This window comes from Ischnura elegans, chromosome 8, assembly GCF_921293095.1.
Source record: "Ischnura elegans chromosome 8, ioIscEleg1.1, whole genome shotgun sequence".
Lineage (NCBI taxonomy): Eukaryota > Metazoa > Arthropoda > Insecta > Odonata > Coenagrionidae > Ischnura > Ischnura elegans.
The window spans coordinates 33889546-33902819 of record NC_060253.1 but is presented as its reverse complement, the minus strand read 5'-3'; the positions used below and the strand labels follow the sequence as shown (position 1 = coordinate 33902819).

The 13274-nt window shown below is 37.0% G+C and overlaps 1 protein-coding gene and 1 long non-coding RNA gene across 3 annotated transcripts in view; one reads left to right on the top strand and one right to left on the bottom strand.

The window, feature by feature from the left end:
* The window catches only part of LOC124164363 (autophagy-related protein 16-1), a 427221-nt gene that overhangs the window by 245524 nt on the left and 168423 nt on the right, over nucleotides 1–13274 (bottom strand). The gene's annotated exons all lie outside the window — the stretch shown is intronic.
* Nucleotides 7596–9984, top strand: LOC124164365. Its single transcript, XR_006866045.1, has 4 exons — nucleotides 7596–7640; nucleotides 7981–8043; nucleotides 9382–9521; nucleotides 9632–9984. It is a non-coding gene; the product is annotated as an uncharacterized LOC124164365 (long non-coding RNA).

The following is a 13274-nucleotide window of genomic DNA, read 5'->3' as shown; positions in this document are numbered from 1 at the left end:
AATATAAAACATAAGGGGCATCAGCCCGTATTAACATACACACCAGCGTAACGCCTGATTCTTTAACATCTCGTTGTGACATTCGTAGTGTTGGCAACACTATCCACTGCTAAACATCACAGCGTAAAAAAATGACAAGGTATGTATGAATTAATGTACTCTCTATGACCTGCGGGGTCATATTTTTCAGGACCCAAACTAGAATTACTTAAATACTTTCCCAAACCATACACCCATATTTTTTAATGAGCGAACACTTTGAATAACTGATCCCCACTAGAAGTAATGAGATCTACCCTAGAGGCAGATCTAGTTTCAAGACACTTAATTTCGCGAGTAGATGCTGTTTGTAAACACGACTTAAACGCTAGGATTGCTCCCCACGCAGGGGAGCTTATTCCAGCATCATTTTCCCACCGTCGGTCGTGACCTCCACGCTCGGGAATAAATACTCGCCCGGAGGGGAAGCACGCAATCTGCGGGTTGACATCTCAGCCTTCGTGCCCACCCGTCACAATCCCCGCATTACGGGCATTCCTCTCCCGCGTGGCCTCCTTCGGGCCCTGGGGTAGGTCGGAGCGAATAAAAAAAAAAGGAGTCGGACTTGAGACGAATGAATCACGCTAGAATAAAAATCCCTGAACGGAAATAATAAACCACGTTGCCAAGCGGCGAGGAATAAACAGGCAAGGTCGAAATGAACTCGGGAAATTCGCTGGAAGGGTATCGTCCGACTGTGTTGAAGGTTCAACAGGATGAAAAAGAAAATTTGTACACGCCACTTTTCTTTGATCGAGCAATCGATTTCAGCTTCTTTGTTGTCACTCTTCCGATGCTATACTGCGCATCTACTGTAGAAGGGGTGGGTCAGTTAATTAAAAAAGCGATAGTTTTCTTGGCACTTTTTCTCAATCGAATTCTTAATTCGCGTGAAAATTGAAGAAGACTGACGAGTTTAATTAAAAGAAATAGAACACCACAATGAGCAAAAATACCTTTTTATACATTATATATAGATTACATTTTCACGAACGCAATTGTTCTCCGCATTATGGTGTGGTAGAATATTCTTTATTATAAATAAAAATAACAACTCCCATTCCAGAGAATGGGCACTTCTATACAGCTTATCGTAAGTGTCACAAGGGAATTAAAAGCCATCTCAACATAAGAGACCACACTTTTGAACTGAATACCGCCAAAAAACATGTAACAACAGATTCTACTGTAAATACCAATATCTGTAAACTCACCGCCGATATTTCCGTTTCCCAAGTCAAAGGTTAAGAAGCCACATTAACTCACCTGAAAGAATAAATTAAAATCAAAAATTAATGTAACTCACAGTATGCATGGTAATGATTACAATGAAAATGTTAGCACTGGTAAAACTTGCTCATTTTTGAAAGAAATAGAGAACGGACTGCTCTCAGATACATTTCTTCTCATTGCACAAATATTCCCTGGCAATAGTGTTTTTCGATGAAAAAACCACTGACTGACACGAGTCCAACCCGCCTATCAGTTCAATTAAAAAGACCAACAATAAATTCATACTTTTATTCCATATTATGGAAACCTGAGCGTTTAACTTCCCTCAACGGCGAAAAAATATTCTAGCAAATAAACTCGACTCTAATTAGGACAAGCTCAAAGGAAAAGCATAAAAACGATTAGCAAATGCAAACACTATTTCACTCTCATCCATTTCATAAATAAACTATATTCGTTTATATTATTCTTCAAAATAAACCAATGATTTAATAAATTTTAAATCAATGACTTTCATATACAATGGCAAAAAAATTCGCATTCATGCCTTTCAGGTAGTCGAAAATACGGTCCTTTCAGAGTACATAGAACCTTTCCATTGATATGGGCTGGGTTTAAATTTTGGTATGGCTATCGAAGACACATTAGCACCATTTTCACGAGACATTTTATTTTCATCGATAATTTTACAATTATGGATTACGTATGCACCGAATTTATGAATATTCTCTCTCCACGTTCAACTTTGCATAAAATACTTCATAACATCGAAAATTAACTGACTGGCATTGGTATACAGACAGCAACATATTACTCCCAAAGCATTCAATTTTTATTCCACGAATATGCCCCAAAATTTATTTTTGGTAACGTGAAAGCTTAGAAACTTAGCAGGATGACTACTACATTGTCAAGTAATTACAATTTTCTAATGGTTTTCTTCCCAATGGTCATACGGACCTAAATATCAATTTTAATTTATAACTGCATCGACAACTTGCGTAATAAATATGAGTTAAGCTGCGTTTACACTGAGTAACATGTTATATAAATAATTTACATAAAACATGTATTACGAAAAAGTTACAAATACGTGCAACATTGTGTTTTAAAACAAAAATTCGTGATATTATTATCTCCGTGTCACACGAAGCGGGAAACCAAAAGCTTTTTGTACAACGCGAATTTTTGTTTTAAAACACAATGTTACATGTAATTTTTTACACGGATTTGTAACTTCTTAATAAAACATGTTATACGTAACTCGTTTATATAACATGTTACTCAGTGTAAACGCACCTTTACGACTGGAGATAAAACCACACTTAATGATTTCTTTTAAAAGAATCGCCCAGAACAACTGCGCACCGTTGGATGTGGAATGAGACGTCCAGATTCGTTTAGCGCACGCACAGAGATCAAAATTTCGCCGCGATGACACGGATAATACATTAGGACCTACGGTTTCCCTTAGGGCAACATTTCTTAAACGACAGGACTTCATATTTTTAATGACCACCTTGTTTGCCATTTTCCCTCTAAATGAATAGCTTAAAAAACATAAAATTCTAATTGGAGCACCGCAGGTGTCTCAGGAAGGCTAAAATGAGACGGGAGGGCACCGTTAAATCGGCACGATTAACCTTGCTCACAGCCGGGCGGGGAAGAGCAGGAAGCACCCCAGCGCGGACACGATCCCCATGATTTGCCCAAATATCCGCCGCATTAATTAGGAATGGGAACGAGAATTTCGGCCCCCAATGACGTCCAACCGGAAAAAAACAGACGGAGGCGTAGCGTTCGCCTGAGACCCTCCGCGCAGTGTACTTAAGCTTACATCCCACGTGAAATGTCCATTCCTAACCATCACGATCGATGGGTAGGGATGGTATCTAACGATGGGTTGGAATAGAAAATCGAAAATCGAGATTCAAAGGCCAATGGTTGAAGAAATCGAGATCGTGCCTTGTTTCTATCCATAATCGATTTTTCAACTTCGATCTGGACCATTTCGTGTGATCAGCAGATTAACTACCGGCCTATGACGTCATCCGTCCCATGTAAAAGATTTTTCTCCAAGGCCAGTAAAATTGGAGAAGCACGCGCTTGATCATCAAGAAAGCATCTCAATCAGTTGATATTTCTTAAAAATTTTAGGGAAGCCAAATGGTTTCAACCAGTGATCCCAAAACCTTAACGTGCGGTCATTTGCAAATTTTTACCACTAATAATTCACGCATGTATTCTAAGTAGAAATTTTGAGATTTTTTCTACACATCAAATGTGTATTTTGAGCGTTTTTGGAATATATAATAACATGTTTTTGTACAAATTGTATTTTTTTAAGAGCCGTCGTTTATTTAAAATAATCGAGCTTTCGGTTCAAATTTTCATTTCCGTTGACAAGTCGAGCTTTTAATTTCGATTGAAAATCGATCCCTGGAAGAATCGATTTTGACCGATATTTTTCCATCAATATGTAGGAATGGCCGTCCTTTATGATTAGAGTTTGAAAATTACATATGTCGGTAGTTTTTCCATAGTCGGTAGTCTTCTCGAGCTATTCGCTGTCAAAAACCGACGTTCTAAATCATTTCGCGAGGCATCACGTGCTCCTGCAGAGCGCGTCACCACTTCTCAGCCACTCCTCGGCCTCGCCTGATTTGCTGCTGTGGACACTCACAAGAACGATCCCTTCCCTCAATGAGCGGTTTCCCCAAACTAGTAAGCGAACCGTAATTACGCCACCGACTCATTAGAAAAGGCGACAATTTTCGCTATTTTTATCATAAATTATAGTATAACACTCTCACGTACAGAGTTCTACCAATAATTTGGGTTTTTTTGGCTGGGGAGAAAGACCCCATCGGCTTAGCATGGGGATATTTTGGCGTTACAGTTGTCGCCTTTCAAGATCAAATTGATAATTCATTCCAGACCTCATAGAGGTAAGCAATTTATTTTACTTGGCTTTCAAATCAATTATGCATCCAAAAACCATACATTTAATCTAATCTACTGTACATGAAATCCTGCGAGCCATCTCTAAGATGTTCGGCAGGGGATGATGTAAAACATTCAGAATATCGAACTTCCAACCTCCCCTCCACCACCCCGAAAACATCCGCCTCACCCAATTCTCAGCAAAAAATTTTTTTTTTTAAATTTAATAATATGATCAAATAAATATTTTAATTCCAGTAAATAAACTTTCTTCTAGGCGTGTCCATTAAAACAGAGCACAAGATAAGCACAATATAAATGATAAATAGACGAACGAAAACTGAGCTTAATTGCAATTAAATCCAGTATAATGGCCAAAATGCATAGAAACTACTGAATAATCTCAGCCCCTTCGACCAAAAATTGATGCGGTACCATAGGTGAAACTAACACGGCAAAATTTCATCGACCAGATTATCACATAAATATCATAGGCTTTAAAGATTTACAAATTAATAAAAAAGAAAGCTTACGAAAATAAAAATGAATATAAAACAAAATAACGTTAACGTCGTCACATGCACAAACTCTGCACGACACATTTTTACCCAGTGCCAGAAGTATGTTTCATTTTAAGTTTCCTGGATATCAGACAATTACTTATACCACTTACTTTTTATCAGAGCGCGACCCGGATTTCAATGAAATCATAATTTGCGCTTGAAGATGATGATAATTCATTGAAACCCGGGTCACGCTCTGATAAAAAATAAGTGGTATAAGTAATTGTCTGATATCAGGAAACTTATAATGGAATACCAAAAAGTGAAGCAAGAGTTAGTGAATTTTATGCTTCATTTTATTTGCTTATTGTTGAGAATTTAAGCTTCACTCTTCATTAAAAAGTAAAGGCACAAGCCACAAATATTTCTTGCGCCATATTTACCGAAGTTATGTCATCACACATCAGAGATGGGTATTGGCTTGCAGGTACGTCGAAAATGAGCGCTTGTGGCTCTCTCTTCATGTGTCAGTTACAGGTTGGCAGCTCAACACGGAGCCCCTACTCCCGCAGAATTTCTTGCGATCACTCGACAGCTTCCCACGCACCGGCACAATAACGGCGAACTACACGCGGATGACCCCGCAAAAATTTAGACATCGACCATTGAACGGTCAATTCCGTCGAAAGGATCGTCCAACTCCTCACCCAATTCCTGGACGATCAAAGGTGGGTCGCCAATGGGTGTCATGGCACCCACGCGCAATCTCCAGAGGGGAGGGCAAAAGTAGCCTTGAAAAACCGAACACTCCAGTCAATCAATGTTTAAATTGAAATTAATTTTCTTCATTCGCTAAGGCAAGTCGAATTTCAGAATACTTACGAGAAAAATATGCTAATATTCATTAAGAAGCTTTCATCACAGCAGTTAATAACTATACAGAGACTAACTTTATAGGTGACGTTAGGAGCGCTCATGCGCACTATCGGAACCTTTGACACAATACTGCAAATACACCTATGTGGACAATTATTCGGTTCTAGCAAGAAGACCTTTTCTAAAAGGCAGCCACGAATAATAATCACATAGCCAGGTCAATGAAAGTAGATAAGATAAATTCTCTAATTCAAAACATATTTTGAAAATCAAAAAGTATTTACTTTTGGAGACATGTTTAGGGTGGGAAAAAGCTCCATGATTCGATATTATCCAACAAGACAATCCCACAGATACCAATACTCCACTTCAACAATTTTCAAGGATAATTTTGAAGAAAAAACCAAACGCGGCTTCATTATTTTATACTTTTAATCTCGGATGAAAAATCAATTTCTATTTTCATGCGTCATGCAACAATCTATAGGAAATACGGTAGATTCCATTGTCGAAAGAGCCTGGAGACAATTCGTTCACAGCAACAGTCAAGGTGTCAAAAGGTAAAAATATTTCAAGAAAAAAATAAATACACTCGTCAAAAGCACAAGAATCTGACAAGTAAAGGTTCTCAGTAGATTCCATGGGTTATAAAAAATACAATCGTCTACAGATAGCAATTTTTTAATCCTAAATCTTTGCCGTAGTTAAGATTTTTCGAGCCTAAGTTGGTAATTAATACTTAGAAAAGATAATCGAGTAGAAACTTTAATCTGAAAGATGACTTATTTTAGCATAAACAACTTAGGGAATCCATAAGAAACGGAGTGATACCTTCCGAATATAAGTTTAATAACATTTCAAGAACCTGCGCTGTTATTAAATACCCGTACGCTATTTTTGACACGATTTTTTTTTACTTTACAACTACTATAGAGCAAGTATATACGTACTATATGGCACTGTCTATAAATTCTACACGGCTTGAAAATGAAAAGCTTATAAGAACTTTTAAGAAGTCTTTTTATGCATATCTATAACTCATTATATCTTATGTTATGTAAGATATCGTATTCTGATATATATCTTATTTCCCAAAGGGTCTCAGAAATCAATCATATCCAAAGAGCTCCCTCTTTTCTACTTTTATAAAGGGCGGGTGTACTCATACGCCTACTGAGGGTAGGGAGAATGCAGACGTAGACGAAAAGTCATCGCCTGATAACAAGGCCGTGAAAGAAGTATAGGCCGCCGGCTTAACGATATACGATACTAAAAGTGACCCTTAAATATGAACGATATTTTATGCGGATTAATGCATATTGTGCAAAAGTAACCTACGCCACTGTACTATGTGAACATTGTGCAGTTGCTTCACTTGCCTATGTAGTTGTTGACAGAAACATTCGTTTTGCTCGAGGTATTACCAGTATTACTCAGTTATCTCGTTATCTGGACAAAGAAAACATGAAAATAAGTGGAAATAATTATGGATGTTCGATATTTGAGTAAGGAAGGATGTGCCCTTGAATTGAATTTCTATCATGTTGAGGTGTGAATGTTATTGAATGAAGGTAATTATTTTAATTAAATTCTATGAATAGAACCTCTTTGATTGTGCACCTTAACCCATTTGCTTTTTTTCTTCATAGTGTAATATATGCTATTATTCATCAATCACATATAGCATGAGACATTGGACGTGTATGGTGTATTTTGTTACGTGAAAATTGGCGTATTCTATTGAAAAAAGCTCTTCAATTTCTATCACGTTGAGGTGTGAATGTTGGATAAAGATCAACTCAATGAAATAGGTAAGAACTCTAATTACATTCTGTGAATATAACCTCTTCGAATGGGAACCTATCTCATTTTTTTTCTTCACAGTGAAATTTATGCTATAATTCATCAGTCGCGTATAGCATGAGACATTGGCTTTGTATGCTGGACATGGTTAAGTGAATATTGGCAAGATCTGTTGTAAAATGCTCTTGGATTTCTATCATGTTGGGGTGTGATTTTTGGATAAATTTCAACGCAATGGAATAGGTAATGATCTTTGAAATTTAATTTTACGATTACATCCCCTTTGATCTGAACTGGAGTCTTTCTCTAGTAGAACTTTTTTTCTTCGCTGTGTAGTCAATGGTTTCATTCATTATCCTCTTCTATCGTGAGACATTGGATTTGTATGATTGAGGTTCTGAACTGTTGGGTGCCCTTTACTGTTGAAAAATCGTAATTTTAATATTTTTCAAAAGTGGTACACCCATCGCTGGTTCTGATACTAAATATCTACCAAATTTTAAAATTGATATAAGTTTCTTTATGGAATAAGAATTCTTATGTTTTGGAAAAACTGGCTCATAAATTAATGGTGTTGTTTCAGCTATACTTGTGGCAGTCCTAATGGAGCTAGAGAGCTGGTGGCCTAATGGAGGCCATGTTGCAGGTTATTTTATGCTAACTCCAGTTTTACAGATCACATTAAATGATCTAGTCTGAGTAAGGTTACAGTAATGAACTGAATTTTACAGTCAGAGTGGAACATGTTAAATTTAAATTTACTTCAAGGGAGTCTTGCAAAGTTTTAGGTGTAACAGTTTCTCAAGGGCAATATTCAGAATTATGTACGTATGTTTCAATCAATTGGTGATCAGTTGAAATGCTATTTTACACTGCATTGCTTGTTATTACTTAAGTTATTTTCTATGCCACATTTTGCTTGGCATTGTCACTCATTCATTTTATGATTTGTTGAGTTGAATATTCACAAGTGGGGTGTGGCCACTCAGTCCAGCTAATAATTAAGCTAATAAATGAATCACTCAACAGATTTGATCATCATCATGACATAATGTAATAGCTTAGCCATGTGGTACTTAATTTTATCTTCAATAAAAATGTAAGGAAAAAGTCTCACCAACAGAAAAACAAGATAGTAGTTCATTATCTGGTTGTAGGTTAAGTCTTGTGAAGTACGGACTCAGAAAGCCTCAGATAGGCCCATAGTCATGTGCATCTATTTTATCATCAGAGGTTCTATTGCATTATGTCTCAAACTCCTAAATTATGACTTAATTTAGATGTTCCACCTGTCAAAAGAATATTGTTTAAATGTCGAGAGTCATCAAATTTGAAACATCTCACTCTCCAAATTTTCAAGTTCCCCCACTCTAGGTGTTTCTGAATAGGCACTTGTCTATTTTATTTATGTCAAGTCAAGCTGATTTTTTAATTCAGTTGACATTTTTTTTTCATTTGAACCTTGACTTCCAGCCTGAAGAAGCAGACTGGAACGCCTGCTATACATGCCATCTTCAGATGGATAAATACAGTAGAGAACTTGAAAGAATGTAGCATAACCCTTCTGCAAAACCTTCTATCTAATACTTGTATCTCACTGGAAATAGTGTACAAAATGTTGGTATATGACACCTTTCCCATCTCTGCAGCTCAATTAAGACAGCACAAAGAGTGATGAAAAATATTTGTTCTCCCTTTTTGTCAGTTTATGAAAATATTACTTAGCCATATTTCTGTAACTGCTTCAGATAAAAAATTGAAAATTTGGTAATTATTGGTCCAGCACTTGCAATCATCGTAACAAATTTCCACAAAATCTAAAATGGTGAGGTAAACACTTTATTTTAAGTGTGTTGCATTGATATGGAATGGCTCGTGTTGAACTTGATGGAATTGACTATGTACTTTGATATTCATATCTATGGCCATCTCTCTTTTACCAGGTAACATATTGTCATTTATCTTTTTTTTTTTACCTTGACAGTATCTGAATTGATGTCATTCATCACCCAAGTACAATGTGAAACCTTAGATCAGGATAATGGAGCAGTTAAACTGATGAATGGGATTGAATATTGAAAAATTCCATTGGATTTCTAACATTCCAAGGCATGGAGCTTAGTGGTATGTAATCAACTTGATGGGATTGCTAATGTACTTTCGCATTCATCTTTATGAGTACCTGCTTTTTATTGGGTGACATATTTTTATATATTTTTTGTTTGCTCTGACAGTATCTTGAAACTGAAGTTGTTGAAGTGGTTCAACCTGTGGATTTCTCCCGCGGTAATGGACATGGAAATGAAGCTTTGCTCTTAACCAAATTAATAACCTTGATAGGAAAATATGCAAATGTAAAATTTTTGACATTGCCATGGTGTACATCTAAGGTATTCCTTATCTTTGCCTACAGACCATCTTATAGTCAGTGTTTTTATATCAATGGTGTAGCTGTATGTATTTGGAATTACAATGATGCGTAACCAATTGGGATTATGACCACTTAATTGTGCCATTCGATTTTTAAGAAATCTTTGTATTTCATTTACATTTTTATTTATTATGTTATGCAGTGCCATACAAAGTGTTTTTGGGGTAAAAAAGCATTTAAGGGTGCGATTCATAGAGACACTGAAATTGCTCACTTTACAAAGTCTCTTTACGGTAAAGTGAGAGTTTAGCTAAAGTTCACTTCAAAGGCATCTCCAGGATCTCACTTTATAAAGTGGAACTGTAGCTGCTTAAGTCTCGATCAGGCATTGAAATTTTGAGTGTTGGCAATGAACGCTTCGTTAAGGTTAACAAAAAGTTGACTCAGGATATGAATTGTTAAGTTGTTTACAGGTTTTTGGGGACTAGGTTTCCATGTTGTATTGTGCAAAGATTTTATTAAGCTACATTTTCTCGTTCTCTCATTTTGTGTGCAGATGTAAATTAATACTGCGTTGTCCGAAGCTTTTCCCCACTAACTTTTTTGTATGATAACGGCTGAGTTAGGTGAATAAAAGCTCACTTTTAATTAGCTTCCTGCATTGGAAATGCACTTCGATGTTTTCAGCAAAGTAAAGATACAAATGCTGATATTTTCACATCATTTTATGATAATCTTGCCTGTTTAACTGCACACGGTTGTTTGGACTACATGTTAGTCGAAGTTTGATGGTATAAGTTCATTGAAGGTGGGTGAAATAGTGAAATTCTCTAACGTTAACTTGAAACTGTAGTAATCAATTTGAAGATTTTCCAATCAGTGGTTGTCTCAGGTGGACGCATATTTTGAAGTAGGTATTGGTGTTTATTGAATTTTTTTGTTCTTACCTGTATTTTAATTCTTGGGATGTTAATGTATGCGGCTGTATGTATATACATCCTCGATAAAATATTGCTTAGCTGCAGATAATATGACTATGAAGGAAAGTATGTTTTACTTATGTATTGCTGCCTTTCATGGTAAGATACTATTTCGTCATTGTAAACATTCAAATGACTAATCGAAAAACGAAACAAAAACTCTAGTTTCAAAATGACAGAAACAGGAAAATGTTAAACATAATATGGAGGCATGTGGAAAGAGTACATAAAGCAATTATGGAATGAAACCGCTTAAAATACAATGAAACGTTTAGAAAATAGCATTTGGTTTGCCAAACGATATGAAAATCAAGGTTGCTTACGAGGACCATTGGCTCCAATATAAACAGAAATTTGCTATCATTTCTAGGGGGGAAATTATAGAATATAAACACATGCATAACCTAAGAACATAATTAGCTTGTTTTCAAAATCAACACAAATTATGCCAACCTATTCAACTACTTACTGTGCTGTAATTATCACATAATCGTTAAAATGTCCTGGGTAGTACAACGACTAATAGAGTTCAACTGCAGAAGTAATGGGTCATCTCCAGCAATACTGACTCGATATATTTTCCGGAAAGAGAGACACATTACGTGTCTGGTTATTTCTTGAAATATGCCTGTCTTCTGCTGAGTCTCACCAAAGAATTAATTCCTATTAATTTCCGTAACCCAAATATCTTCATATTTCAACTTCAAAAGCAGCCATATTTATTCATCCGTAAAGAACACTTTACCCTAAGTGAGCTCCGGTTGGGCACTTTACGGTAAAGTGACAATTCTGCCATTTTTCTTCTAAAGTGGTGTTTATGAAACAGAGAAAACAGACTTTAGCCTGGCTAAAGTAGACTTTAGCCCAGCTAATGTATACTTTACCTTAAAGTGCCGTGTACGAATAGCACCCTTAGGGATTCATTTCATTATTAATGTTGAGGTGCAGTTCTCAAACTTTTCTGTTGCACATTTGATTGTTACTTCACATTTGTGGATATAATCCCATCTTTTTGTATAATTGTTTTGCGTCATTTTATTGTTCTGTGTCAAAGGCTACTGCAGTGTGATCACAATGTAATATGCAAGAAATCTTAATAAATGTGCTTTGTATTACTCAATTATTTTTTTTTAGTGTTTTCACCCTAGCGAACCGTAATGGATATCAACTATGATAACGGGTCATTGGCCCGAGTTGTTAATAAGTAGTAATATTGGTAATCCCTAGGAAAGGGGGGCGGGGAAAATGGCTATTCAATTTGAATTTCGCGCTCTAGCATAGCCGAAGTTACTTTTTTGGCCGCTGCAAAAGTAGGATGGCGCTACAGTAGGCGGCCAAAACTTGCTACGTCATTTTTAACACGTACATACACATCTTTCTAGAGTATATAATCTTTGCCTGATAATCTCAGCGTTACCACGCGTGCACAGAAAAGTCCACGACGAACGCTAACCTCACAGCTAACATCAAAATGCTTCCGTCGCCGACCGACAAGGGCGATTGCGTCACGCAGGTCTTCCCCGGGAGGGCCAGGCCGCTTGTAACACGCGCGTGGGTTCGATTCGCCGATATATCCGGATTCCTATCAACTGTCCTGGGGAGATGAACGAAGGACGGGGAGTGTGAAACGGTTCTGGTCGCCCAAAAGGGATTGGCGTAGGTCCGCACCCCGACAGACTGGTCTCTCGCGAAGATGCGATGATTCACGGCGGAGGCGTCGCGTCATGCTTCACGAGGCCCGCCCACTTCACCGCTCTTTGCATTCAAAAGAGCAGCACGCACATCCTCCGGAGAAGGAGCGCGGGAAAGTGGATGCACTTACTCTCGACATAAGAGTACTAGGTCTCTTGAGTACCTGCTGCTCGTTAGAGTGGGTGACACGCTGGAGAGAAATAATGAAAAAAAAAACCTGACACGTCCACGATCTCAGATTCCCATTCGTCTATTTACAAAGAGAGGGTTGGTCCGAGGAACGATGCATCTTTAATTTTCATGAAAATTTCAAAACAAGCTCTTATTATTCTAACTCATACACTAATTGATAATGTATATCCGCTTTCCAGGCTATATTTTATTGAAATTACATTTGAACGTTAACATGTCTATATAGGTACTTATGAAGCGGCGCCACCGGTCTAATCAGAGGAAATTTGCTGTTTAATTGGAGATACTGAACATCGTTTTGATAAAACACACATAAAAAGTTAGTTATGAAATAATAAATCTAGGATCATCACCGGAGTACTCTTCGGCTCTTACCAGCAACGGAAAACTAAATTGAAGTCAAATCGCGTTAATCATAGGAAAATGGCGCCGTAGTCGGCATAACTGCCTGTATGATACATTAACTCACAAATAATACGACTGAATTACCCACATTAAGAGAAAGTAATTCAGAACATACTCGCAGAACAATGCTCTCAGAAAATTTTTATGTAAAATTTTCATATTCGAGTTACAGCTTCGTTAGACATGAATTTGAGGTTATTTTTAAGAAGTTAACCGGACGCATAATTTGTTCCAAGC